Source organism: Lepus europaeus, chromosome 5, assembly GCF_033115175.1.
Source record: "Lepus europaeus isolate LE1 chromosome 5, mLepTim1.pri, whole genome shotgun sequence".
Classification (NCBI taxonomy): domain Eukaryota; kingdom Metazoa; phylum Chordata; class Mammalia; order Lagomorpha; family Leporidae; genus Lepus; species Lepus europaeus.
This window is the reverse complement of record NC_084831.1, coordinates 144,283,013-144,296,979: the sequence shown is the minus strand read 5'-3', so window position 1 is coordinate 144,296,979 and position 13,967 is coordinate 144,283,013. Positions and strand designations below refer to the sequence as shown.

Here is a 13,967-nt window from a genome sequence, read left to right as displayed (position 1 = left end):
CCCTTCCCTTCTTGGAGGCAAAAAATGAGGAACCACACATTTCTTTCTGAGAGAGAAAGGAAAGATTTTAGAAGTGATGATTAATATGCACTACTTTAAGATAAATTTTAAAAATATAGGTTTCTGATAAATATAAAAAGATATACTCTATGCTTTTATTTTAAACTAGAGAGAAAAACCAGGCTTTGATTTTTTTTACTCAGTTCAGTCCTACGCAAAGCAAAGTAATCTTGTGTAGGTTTTAATGACAGGGAGGAAAACCATATGATTTATAAAATCATTTGATACCATGTGTCCTTTTGATCCCAAACAGGGTACTTAGTTCTTTTGTATTACTTTATACATAAATACTTATTCATAGATATAAATATATATAAAATAGGGATGGAGGGCTTACCATGGCTGCTCCTTGGGCACCAATAGGGAGAACCCCTTCCTGGGCGGCAACAGCTCCTCTGCCCTGCTGCGGGCTGAGCTGCAGGATCTAGACAAGGACCAGTACGATTTGGAGGTGTTCAGTAAGAACACACGCAACTTCTTCAGAAGCTCTGGCCGGAGTGTTTCCTGGCTTCTTCTGCATCTAGGTAGTCAGCACTGAATCCACAATTCACGTTGTGTTGGATAGGATGCCTCAGGGATGGACACGAATGCCTTCAGCCCTGTGATGCCAACATCCCCTTTATCAGTGATAAACCAAATCAAGTTTGAAGGTGAGCCAGATTTAAAGGATCTCTTCCTTACTGCCAATGAACCTGAAAGCCACACTACAATTGAAACTTTCATTACTTAGAGAATCATTAGTGAGATGTCTCATGGGGAATTTGACTCCTAAAATCTGAAGTTCGGAGACGTTATCAAGATTTCCTTTGGCTGAAGGGAAAACTTGAGGAAGCACACACTGCTCTGATTATTCCAGAAATACTTGAAAAGTTTATAGTGAAAGGAATGGTGGAGCGCTTCAATGATGACTTCATTGAGACATGAAGGAAGCCATCACATAGATTTTTTAACCAAATTGCTTATCACCCAACTTTAACACTTAATGAGGACTTGAAAGTTTTTTTTTTTTTTTTCTGCACAAGCATGGGGACTGTCTTCTCACAGGAAGCAAGGGCCCGGATTGCTCAGCAGGATGGGGCAAGCGGTCAGAGCAGTGGCGTCCTCCATGAGAGGAGCTAGAAACCGCCCCAGGAGTTCATGGAAATGAGTAACTTTATTGAAATGCTTAGCCAGAAAATAAACTTAGTAGATAAAATATCTCGAAGAATTTACAAGGATTAAAGGGAATATGTTGATGAAAGACTATGGCCCCATTCATGCTCTGTGGTCAGCGTCAGAAGAGGATTTGGTTGACACTAGAAAAGGTGTTGCCAGCTGCATCAACGAATGCTGTGAGGCCCCTGGAAAACGGATGTCTGGACCTAGAGCCCGGTTTCCTGCGGTACACGAGTACGTGCTATAGAGTGAAATATCAATGGGTGTTATGGAGAGAAGAGACCAAATACACGCAGAACTGGACTCCGAAGTCGAGGACTCGGCCTATAAAAAGGCCGACACTGATCTGGACAAGGGAGACAGGGGCAGATTATATTGGTGTTCCCTTCAAGATCAAACTCTCCAGTTGACGAGCTTACAGAAGAGACTGGAAAACCTGAAGACAAAGTGGAATGTGCAAACAGTGCCCTGAAAGCAGATTGGGAAAATGTAGACAGAATATGTACAATGATACCCAGTCAGCATTTACAGATGTGGCTGAGAACACCCACTACTATGAACACTGCCTTGCTACATGGGAGTCGTTCCTTGCAGCGCAGACTGACCTCCACTTAGAAGAAAACTCTGAAGTTAAACTTTAACCCTATTGAGGACTTCGGCTTGATCTTTGGGGACTGCATCCATCAAACACGCTCATTTTTTCTAGATCAGCTGTGTGCTTAACGAAGTGGATGAGAAACGTTTCACACTATCTGGAAAACCAACAACTTGAAAACTCAGGTATTCCAGGTATTGATGTGAATTCAGAGACATGTACATCTATCAATATAGATATGTCTGTACAGAGAGATTTAGTTTAGTTTTAATTATGTTCTTAAATTTGTGTGCCAAAAATTGCATATAGAAAATTTTTTCCTTATCTACTTGACTGTGGAACATGACATTTTAAATATGATGGAAAGACTCAGTTTTAATAAAAGTTTAATATGAAAACTATATATATATATATATATATATATATATATATAATAGTTGAGTAATTACAGTTTTGTGGCCAGGATGATATTTTTGTGAGCCGTGTTAACATCGGTCATTATTCAACTCTTATTTCCTCTTAAATAGAAGGAAAGTTTTTGGTAATTGTTGTTCAAGCATTCAGATCTGATTAGAATATTTTGGAAGTCTTCACATAAAAATAGTAAACAGCCACATGTTTAAATTAAAAAAAACTGGATCAAATAAAATAAAAGATGGCAAAATATTCCAGTAAATTCAAATTAATAGTTCCATAAACTTTAGAAGAAAACTTGAGGAAACAAATATCATGTAATGTCTACTCTTTTGTTCTGAACAATATATGTGTCAAATACAAATCCCGGCCGGTGCTGCGGCTCACTAGGCTAATCCTCCGCCTGAGGCACCCGCAACCCAGGTTCTAGTCCCAGTTGCTCCTCTTCCAGTCCAGCTCTCTGTTGTGGCCCAGAAGTGCAATGAAGGATGGCCTAGGTCCTTGGGCCCTGCACCTGCATGGAAGACCAGGAGGAAGCACCTGGTTCCTGGCTTCAGATCGGTGCAGTATACCGGCCACAACATACTGGCCTTAACAGCCACTTGGGGGGGGGGGGTAAACCAATGGAAAAAGGAAAACCTTTCTCTCTGTCTCTCTCTTTTACTGTTCAATTCTGCTTGTCAAAAAAAAAAAAACTCTCATTTTTTTTACTCAGACCAGTGAATGTATTCTAAGTAGCAAAAAAAGGTGTTAAACCATACAGTTAAAAAGCCAAAGTTATATATTTTTATCTCAGTCATACTAATTTGCATTTAGTAATCAGAAGAAAAAATTCAAAATAATGTCATGCCTTAAATTTTCATTCAATAAAAGAGCATAATTATGGTGCTAACATTGTGGCACAGCAGTTTAAGTTACTGCTTGTGACACCAACATCCCATATCAGTAATGGTTTTAATTCTAGTTTCTTACTAATGCTTCTGGGAAGGTAGTAGATGATGGCCCAATACCTGGGCACCTGCCACCTGTGTGGGAGCCCAGGACAGTGCTCCTAACTCCTGGCTTTAGTGTGGCACAGCCCTGGCTGTTGCAGTCATTTGGGGAGTGAGCCAGTGGATGGAACATTTCTCTCTGTCTCTCTCACCAAGTACTGGAACAACAGCTAAGATATGTGGGATAACTTAAATCACAGATATAAATACACTGTACTTGATTATTTCACTTCCAAATCTATAATCTTGAGAAATATTTAAACATATGCATAGAGACATATCTATGAATGTTTACCATAGCATCATTTGTAAAATGCTTAGAAAGCAGTAATTTAAACATTAATCAATAGAAAAATGAAAAAAAAATTATCAGAGCCATAATAAGTGAATAAGTAAAACATCACTTCACAAAAAACATAGACCTCAAGACTAGCCTGTAGTCGGCTCTGTGGTGTAATAGGTAAGCCTCCACCTGTGGCACCTGCAGCCTGTATGGGTGCCAGTTCAAGTTCCAGCTGCTCCGCTTCTGATTTAGTTCTCTGCTTATGGCCTGGGAAATCAGTCAAAGGTGGCTCCAGTACTTGAGCCACTGCACCCATGTGGGGGGCAGGGAAGAAAATCCTGGCTCCTAACTTCAGACCAGCTCAACTCTGACCATTGTGGCCAAATGGAAAGTGAACCAGTGGATAGAAGACCTTTCTCTCTATCTCCTCCTCTATCTGTAACTCTGCTTCTCAAGTAAATAACTTTTTTAAAAAAAAGAAAAAAAAGACTAGCCTGAATCTGACTAGAAAAATTGCAAAAAAAGATATTTAAAGAATAATATGGTTTCTACACAGTTCATGCATTAAAAGCGATGCAATATATGTGCCTACACCAGTAAAAAAATTGAAAACGAACCTAGGAATGACAAACACAAAGTTAATGAAATTAGAAATGGTTGGCAGATATAGAAAAAGGCACAAGAGAAACCTTTGTAAGTAGAGATAATATTGTAAAATAAATAAATTTTGAAGCAAATAGAATCAATCATAAAGGACTGAGAAACTTGGTTTCTAAATGGATGTTTTTTTCCTTGTATGATTTTGTGTACTTAACTATTTGAAATTAAACTAATAATGATTAGGAAAATGATAACAGTAATAGCTATCATAAAAATATGAAACAATAGAGATAAATTGCTGTGGACTTGTAGAAGTCTTGCATATGTCATAACTTCTACCACGAGACTCAAATTAAAACCATTTATACCTGAGATAGACACTTTCTTAAATAGTTCTTTATATGGAAATAGTGACAGTTTTTATATTGAAAATATACTTGGCAGTATATAAGATTTGCCCCACTACAGCATTTTAAATGTACTCAGACCAGAATCTAATAACCATATGGAGAAAAATATCCTGCTATGTAATTATCTATAAAATGTTCACTTTAAAGTTAGGATATTCTGAGATCATTGTGAAACTTCCAAAAGAAAAATGACCTCCTGTAATGTAAAGAATGAGGGTAAAACTCAAGTACAATTAAAAGATTGGTTTAGAGAGAACAAAGAATTAAAACTTAGCATTTCATTCATAGGAAAACTATGAATGAATATGCTGATGTGTCACAAGCAATATATTCACAAAAAAGACTAAAAATTTTCAATGTATTTTGTAGCAACCACTTTCATGAGAACTTACCTTACAAAAAATTCATAGCCTTTAACTTAAAAGAGTGAATATTATAGTAATCAAGACTAAATCTGAAAATAAATTACAATAGTGTGGTAGACAATAGAATTGAAAGTAGGAACAAATTTGTGAGATAGATATCAATACAGATAAATCTGTGTTGGAAGAAGCCTCGGTTAATTAATGCACACAGTGGTCAATTTTGAATGTGTACCATTGGGAACATAATCCTTGTGGAATAAAAATGTTTTAGCTGTCAAATTTGTTAATCAAAATATTATTATATTGGAAAATTTCTTGTAAAGACAGATCATCTCAAGTTGAAGAATTTAGAATCTCCATGTTAGCAGTTCATAAGATAACAAATATATTTCTGAATGAGTTAAAGTAATAAAAATATCTTATTCTTGAGAAAATTAAAAGTTGTAACTTCAAAGATTTTCATCCATCCTTCCTTAAAATTGTTTCCTTGATTATTATAAATTTTAATTTTACTTATCATGTTATACTTTAACACATCATTTAATTCATTTGGAAAAAAAATTAATGAATAAAATAAAATGGAGATGAGCTTTTCTAGATCCTGAGACAATAAAAAGATAATTTTTAAAAAAGAAAAATCATGGTTATTGTAAAAATATAAAATAAGGACATGCCAAATATTTTATTTAACTAGATCAAGAATGAAGGAACACAAAAGATGTCATAAGGTGGTTCAAAAAATCATCCAATTTTCATATCCATATATAGGCAGTTAGGAATGTTGGCATAAATGTAATACTGAAACATGCAAAATTCAGCAAAATTGACAATTTTTACAGGAGAAAGAATAAAGTATACTTTAATTGACCAACATTCATTTTCTTTTCTCTGGAAAGGAACTGTTTACATTGCTATCAATCTTACAAAATATAGCAAATTGTAAAATAGCTCAATGAGTATACAAGATGCATACTACCATAGAATCAAATAATCCGATTTAATTTTACCATTTCAAACTCTTGTATATTTTTCCTATATAAACCTAAAAATAACAGAAAAACATGTACAGACACACCTTAAGAACTTCTATTAATTTCCTGAAGCAAAGGAAGCAATGGAAAAATACATTTGCTTCAATGAGTATCATTTGACTGAGGATTGTACGTTCCTACGTGCTTTTTCACATAAATCCCACTTACAGAGAGCTGGGCCAGGGGAGGGATTTTGATGGCACACTCTTCCTGTGTCTTCTGTTCTCACAACCTCCAGTCAGTCACTCACAATATCCACAGTATTCATTGCTAAGTTCAATTGACTCAGTACTTTATATTTTTTTCAATCAAGACTTCATTGTGCAGTTGGTATACAATTGTATGTGAGAAACCAGTGAGCAATAAAATGGGAAATGCCCAAGGGAGGAATTCTTCACACCAGAGGAAAAGCGTGCTAATTAGTAACACAAAGACATAGAGTTTAGGCCGGCGCTGCAGCTCACTAGGCTAATCGTCCGCCTTGCGGCGCCGGCACACTGGGTTCTAGTCCCGGTCGGGGCACCGATCCTGTCCCGGTTGCCCCTCTTCCAGGCCAGCTCTCTGCTGTGGCCAGGGAGTGCAGTGGAGGATGGCCCAAGTTCTTGGGCCCTGCACCCCATGGGAGACCAGGATAAGCACCTGGTTCCTGCCATCGGAACAGCGCAGTGCGCCGGCCGCAGCGCGCCTACCATGGCAGCCATTGGAGGGTGAACCAACGGCAAAGGAAGACCTTTCTCTCTGTCTCTCTCTCTCTCACTGTCCACTCTGCCTGTCAAAAAAAATAAAATAAAAATAAAAAATATATATTTTTATAAAAATGTTATTCATGGAAACATACTCTGAAATATCTGTTTTAATAAAAAGTTTATATATATACACACTATATATTCTCTAGTATATTTAAAACTTTTTTAAAATAGTATCTCTGGCACTTCAATAACTATATTGGAAATGTGCTAGAAACTATTATCCATATTTAAATGATTAACAATTCAAATCATTTGAAACAAAAAATTATTCATTTAATAATGGCAAGGGCACTTAAAAAGAAGCTGGAAAAGAAAACATATTTATGAATATTTTGATATGTGATTTCCCAGCATGGTTATCTTCGCTGATGTATCTAAGCACTGCTAAGGCAACGAAGTGCTCCAACTGCCCTGTGTGAAAATCTCTCCTGTTTTCTCCTCCTGTACTGCCACCGTCATGGCGTCTTCATTTTCTTCTTCTCCTTCTTCCTTCTTTCTCTTCCTATCCTTCTCCTTTCCCTTTCCCTATCCTCTTCCTCCTCCACCTGAGTTTCTCCTATCTCCATTAACTTCCCCCATTCCCTCCACCCTTCTCCCCCTTTTTTTCTCCTGAGTTCTACACTGATTTCTTCGTAGCCACTACTTTCATAACTATCTCCACCTGGTCAAAGAAAACTCTTAATTCAGAACTACATCTAAATGAGTCTGAGCTTATATTACATAATACTGTGGTTTTCCAATGTCAGGTGTGGATCTCCTGATGGCTTTGTTCAGGTACTTGTGGAGGCACAATCATGTTAAGTAGTAGGTTTGGTCTCATTTTAGGTCCCATGAGTACATTTTTAAAGGCCACTATCAAAGGTATGGATTCCTAGCCCTTACATTTTTTAATATTCATACATATGTAAATGTACATAATTTAAAATTGCCTTGAAACAGTGTATTCAGATGTTATGGGAAATTGAAGTTACTAAACAGTATACTTTATAATCTTTATAATTAACTATGTAAAGGAATATACAATATAAATCTCACTAGTAAGTGTATGTGTGTGTATTTAAGCAGCGATGGATTTTCTGTTTCTGTATAAATATATACTGTGATAAATGCATATCTGTAAAATGAAAAATAGTATAGATTCTGTAAGCAATGAAGTTCATTTGCTATATGAATCTACTTTTGTTAGGGTTTAGATAGAAATTAGAAGAAGTAAGCTTAGAAATGAATGAATCCATGTCTATCTCAAAATTTTTATGCTATTCCATTACATACCTGAAGTCAAAGAACAAGAAAGTTAAGACAGCCAGAAAGAAGTCCTAGCTGTAGTCTGATTGATGCTTGCAGGCAACTTTGCCCCCTTGTGGCACAAAACCAATCTCCTACAGGTCATAAATTCAGAAAATTCTCAAGTGCTGTTCATTGTCGCCTAAACATGAAAATCAAATGCCTAGAAAATGCTGTGATTTTTATGGGCCCAGGAGTAATAGGCTAGAACATATAAGTATTTTCGATTTGAGTGAATCAAAGCTTCACACATTAGACTTCTTTCTCAGTGTAGGTGTTTGGTAGGTAGCCTACCATGAGTGACGCAGCTGCTCATTTTTCTATGTGCTGTGAACAAACCCTCCTCTTGTGCCTTTCAATATCCTGCTGTAGGATCAATCTAGCCTATCTGGGAAATTAAAAAATAGAGAGTTGTATGGAAGGTTGTTCTATGTTCACCTTGCAAGTGTCATGTGTCATTTCCATCCACATTCCAAGTCCAGAATCCAGTCCCATAGTCATAGCTAAATAAACAGTGGCAGAAAATTTAACCTAATTTGACCAAAAGAGAGAGAAGTTTGGCTAACAAGTAACCAATGTCCCCTTTTCCTATTACATGTGTTACATATGTGCAGGTTACACTGACAGATTCATGACCCTGAAAGAAATGTAAATGGAGATAAAAACTACTTCCTTAGAGAAGAAGCACCAGAAGAGGAGCCGAAAGTCAACAGAACAGACCAGACCAAACAGCGTTACGCAGACACCAAAAACAGCAGTAGTAAGCTTTGATTGCATAGGGCCACCTTCCTCGTGTTCTGCATCTCTTTTCTGTTCCATTAAGGGATTTTTCTGGAAAGGGCAGAGGTCCCTGGAGTTCATCGATCTCAATTAATGGTATCCCAGAAGGCCTAATTAATTAGAAGTACAATATTGATGTGTTCCATAAAGTATGTCAATATAATGTAGTACAATTAATATAAGGTAGAAAAAATAAGTCCTGTCTGAGAAAAAAAAATTCTTGCCTAAAATATAGGTCATTTTGATACCAAATCTACTGATCACAAATATAGTTTATCATTGAGTCAAATCCTGTCCCATGTATTTTAAAATGAGAAACACAAATTGAAGGCAAAATCCTCCTAAGTACCACCGACCTTATGGTAGAGCTTACAGCTGCAGTAGCCTGGAGGAAGATACTGCGCATCCGGTGATCTCCAGTTTAAAATGTTCTCCTTGAGGACTGGAGCACAGGTTCAGGAGGGAGAAAGTACATTTCCCCTCCTTCTTTTCCTTTCTGCTGAGCTATCTTGTCTTTGCATGGTTTATCTTAAGTCCTCTTCTGTGATCAGCATCATATATTTGTTGTGCTCTTACAGGCCTCCTGCTATTGGGCTTAGATGTTTTTGTGTTTAATGCATCTCAGCTGTGATTTTGTTCTGTGTGGCAAGCATTTGATTCGTGAATTACTTGTGAGGTCTTACTTTTACACTCCTGGATTGTTCACTTTATAATCTCTTCCTCTGAGTTCCTTTCTATCAGCAAATTGCCTTTTTTATTGCATTTATTTATTAAATTTTTTAATTAAACTTTTATTTAATGAATATAAATTTCCAAAGTATAGCTTATGGGTTACAATGGCTTCCCCCTCCCAAAACTTCCCTCCCACTCACAACCCTCCCCTTTCCCGCTCCCTCTCCCCTTCCAATCACATCATGATTCATTTTCAATTCTCTTTATATACAAAAAAAAGAGCTCCCTTGCATTCTCATGGTGAATTTGGAGATTCTGAAAGAAGAAGGGTGGCCTGTTTGTTCTTGCTAAAGCAAATATTTTACACCATAAATTCCACTGGGATCCCCTGACTACCTATTAACCCATCTGACTCTTCACAATTGCAGCCATTTGGAAGGTGAACCAGCAGATGGAAGATCTCTCTCTCTGTCCCTCCCCCCCTTTTCTCTCTCTAACTTTACTTTTCAAATAAATAAGTCAGAGGGAGAGAGAGAGAGAGAGAGAGAGAGAGAGAGAGAGTTTGAGATTAGTCTGGAAAAATAGGGCATTTAGTGTATTTACAAGATATTAAGAATCATCAGGTGGGGTTGGTGTTGTGATACAGTGAATTAAGCCCATGCTTGCAACTTCCACATTCTACAACAGAGTGCTGGTTGTAGTCCTGGCTATTCTGCTTCCAATACAGCTCCTTGCTAATAATGTCCCTGGGAAAGCAGCAGAAGATGCCCTAAGGACTTGGGTCCCTGCCATCCATGTGGGAGATCCAGATGGAATTCTTGGCTCCTGGCTGTTGTAGACACTTGCAGAGTGAACCAGTGGAGGGAAGATCTCTATCTCTGTTTGTCTCTCTGACTTTCAACCTCCAGTCTCAGTCCCCGCAAAGTACATATGTTTCAGGTTTTATTTCTCAAAACATTTGTGTGGGCAAAGAAGAAGCTACCAAGCACAACATTTAAGCTCTAGCTTTGCTCATTTGTTTCACCAAAATTTAGACTCCAGAAAGTGAATCTGCTGATTCACTCCCTCTTTGGCTGTAAAAGCTGGGTCTGGGCCAGCCTGAAGCCAGGAGCCAGGAGATTCTTCCAGGTCTCTCACTTGGGTACAGGGACCAAAGTACTTGTGCCTTCTTCTGCTACTTTCCAAGGCACATTATCAGGGAGCTTGATTGGAAGTGGAGTAGTCGGAACTCAAACTGGCACTAATATGGATTGCTGACACTGCAGGAGTAGGCTTAACCCTCTGTCCCACAGCCCTGGCCACAAAAGTCAATCCTTTAGGTGCCAGCACTGTGGCATAGTGGGTAAAGCCACCGCCTGCAGTTCCAGCATCCCAAACAGGTGCTGGTTGGAGTCCCAGCTGCTTCACTTCCAATCCAGCTCCCTGCTAATATGCCTGGGAAAGCAATGGAAAATGACCCAAGTTCTTGGGCCCCTGAACTCAAGAGTGAGACCTGGAAGAAGCTCCAGACTCCTGGCTGAACATTGGCCAGCTCCAGTCATTGCGGCGATTTCAGAAGTAAAACAGCAGATTGAAGACCTCTCTCTCTCTTTCTCTCCTTCTGCCTTTGCATCTGCCTCTCTGTAACCTTGCCTTTCAAATAAATAAATATTTTGCAAAAAAAGTCAATCCTTTAAAAAGATCAGCAGGGCAAATTTCAATCACTTACATATATTGATACTTATGGTTGTTATTTTACTTGGTATTTAAAAATCTATAAAATGGGTATGTATTCAGTTTGCCTCAGAGTATTTTGTAAGTTTATAATGAAATAATGTATATGAAAGTCTGTGAAAATGATAATATATGGCTTTCTTTACAAACTACTCTTGGATTAATGACTGTTCTTTTTCAAAATTCCTAGCTTTGTTCTGTCTTCTTTTAAAATAAATCTAGAGGTGATCATTTTGATCTTGTGATGAATTAGGCTCCTCTGGAAGCCCACTAACGTATTTTGTCTAAGTGGAATTCCACTGTTTTCTTTTCCAGGAATGACTTCTAGTTTACTTTTTGGAAACCAAAATCTTGGATTCCAATTTGTGTTTTTCATTTTCATTTTCATATCCTGCACTTCATGAGTAGACTTCTTAGTTCCCTTCAATTTCAAAGTTCTACCTTCTTTTTCATCTTTCTTCTCAGTGTTTTGTTGCTGTTGTTTGATTTTAATATAGAGCAAGCCCATTCCCAAAGAGATGAAACCTAGAGGGTGTTCATAAACACTGCCGGGGCTTATTTGCTGCTAATTGATTTCCCTGTCAAATTTTATGTTGTCAAAGATGACTCTCTGGCTTACACAGTGGCTCCCCCATCACTCCTCACTCCCCACTTTGATCTCTGTCCTTTGGCTTATATCTTGGCTCTTCTCCTGAGTGTAATTCTCCTGTAAGCTGTTCCATAATTTGACTCTGGAGAAGATTTCTTTCTTGGTAACTGGCTTTCCTCCAAAAGAAAGCAGACTGGAACTAAAATGCATTCCTCCCACTCCACTTGAGTCTACCACCCTGTAACTCATCAGATGACACATATAGTAACAGTCTGCATAAAATTGCCTTTTAGTCATGCAACTGTTATCCTCAGGCTCCAAACCTATCCATTCTTTCCTACCTCATGGCCCTAATCTCGCAATTACAAGCAACTGTTTTGAAGTCACACATAGTAAGTGGCATACCAGGCTTGGAGTTGTTTCAAATTACTTAAATTCTCTGTGCCTTGGATTCTGAATAAAGAAAGAGATGATTTAATATAATATATGTAAATGACCTCAGTAACTAGAACTCAATAAATGTTACTTGTGAATCACCATCATTTTTTCATCCTTTCCAAACCCAGATTTTTACACAAGCATCATGTACCTCCATTTCAGGATCAGGGCTGCAGGATTCTGCTTTGTAGTGGAATCAGCAGAGAGTGAGTGAAGCCCAGCACTGTAAAGCAGCATTTCCAAACATGGTTTATCATTAGAATTGCCTGAAGAAACTAGTACTTCTCATGCCCATGCTCATCCGCTTAAATGGGAACCCTGCAAGTGAGGCTACGGCATACATTAAAGCTAACTAAGATTAAATCTAGGTGTTTTTGTTGTGCAGCTAAGGTTGAAAATCATGATTTTTCAAATATCCAATTGGCTAGACATATTAGATGTAAGTTAAGAACTCTCTCACTACTTTCTGAAAGCCCGTGATTTGCTTTATGGCAACATTTTTATTCAGTAGAACAAACAAAATCAGAGTTGACCATCTATAAGAAGGAAGCATGTAGAATCACTGGGGTAAAAGATTGGTTAAGATAGTTTTAGAGCTGTTGAAATCTTTACTTAATATACACTAAACTGATATTCTGTATATAAAGAGAATTGAAAATGAATCTTGATATGAATGGAATGGGAGAAGGGGCAGGAGAGGGGAGGGTTGTGGGTGGGAGGGAAGTTGTGGGGGAGAAAGCCATTGTAATCCATAAGCTGTACTTTGGAAATTTATATTCATTAAATAAAAGTTAAAAAATATGGAAAGCATCAGAAAATTCTGTCATTATGATGTTGAGATATCTTAATGCATTTCAGATATTTTGTTGAGTGTTTTAAAAAGAAAAATTTTTCCTCATGCCATCAAGTTTGTTGTATATGAATGAATGGTTTATATAACACACATAATTATATCATTAAAATTGAAGTAAATTTGTAAAAAAAGAGATAGTTTTAGAGTGCCTGAATTTGACTATTCAAGCTGCCAATTATTAAAATCATGCCCTTGTCCAAACTATTCAGTGTCTATAAGACTTCTCTTTTGTAAAATGAGGAAAAATAGCAATAATAATATCAAAAAGTATGTTGTGAGGGTGGAATATTTCACATATATCAGTTAACTTAAGTCATACTTAACTATTAACCAAGTGGGAGCTAGTTTATCCCATGGTCCTTTAATCTTGCCTCTGAGGGCACAGGGAAACTGAATAGAGGTGTAAAACTGCAACTAACTTATGTTTTATAAAGCTTTTATTGACTTTTTGTCAAAAGATAGTATACTTGGAAAGATCAAATGGAAATCATGGCTCAGGATCAAAGGAGGATATTTATCCACAATATGATCCTATATATTTTATGCAACATTCAAATTTGCATAGAATATATTTTCATATTATGGCTTTCAAATCATATTCCCTTGGAAACAGAATGTTGAAAAATACTCAGTGCACTTCAGTGGCACCACATCCTTCATCAGATTGTATGGTCTATATGGTTGCACCTACATGCCTAATATTATACTGTTGTCCTAGACTCAAGAGACAATGGTCTACACATTCCATAGGCTTGGAGAGATTAAATAATGCAGTTAGATTGTGTTTCTAATCAGCATAAGATATGGCATCTGAGTCCAGATGGGTCTGACTGAAAGTTGTACTTTTTCTGAAGCAATGTGATGACAGGGTCAAGAGAAGGACAACAAGACTACAACAAATGGAAAGGAGGAGACAGCTGAGGCAACGTTCTCCTCCTAGCAGCTTTATAGTTTTCTTATCGTCTCCCTTTTACCCAAGTGCTC

The 13,967-nt window shown here is 37.4% G+C and overlaps 1 pseudogene; it reads left to right on the top strand.

The window, feature by feature from the left end:
- The first annotated feature begins 436 nt into the window (after positions 1-436).
- LOC133761152 (sorting nexin-7-like) lies at positions 437-1,856 on the top strand (annotated as a pseudogene).
- Positions 1,857-13,967: the final 12,111 nt, after the last annotated feature.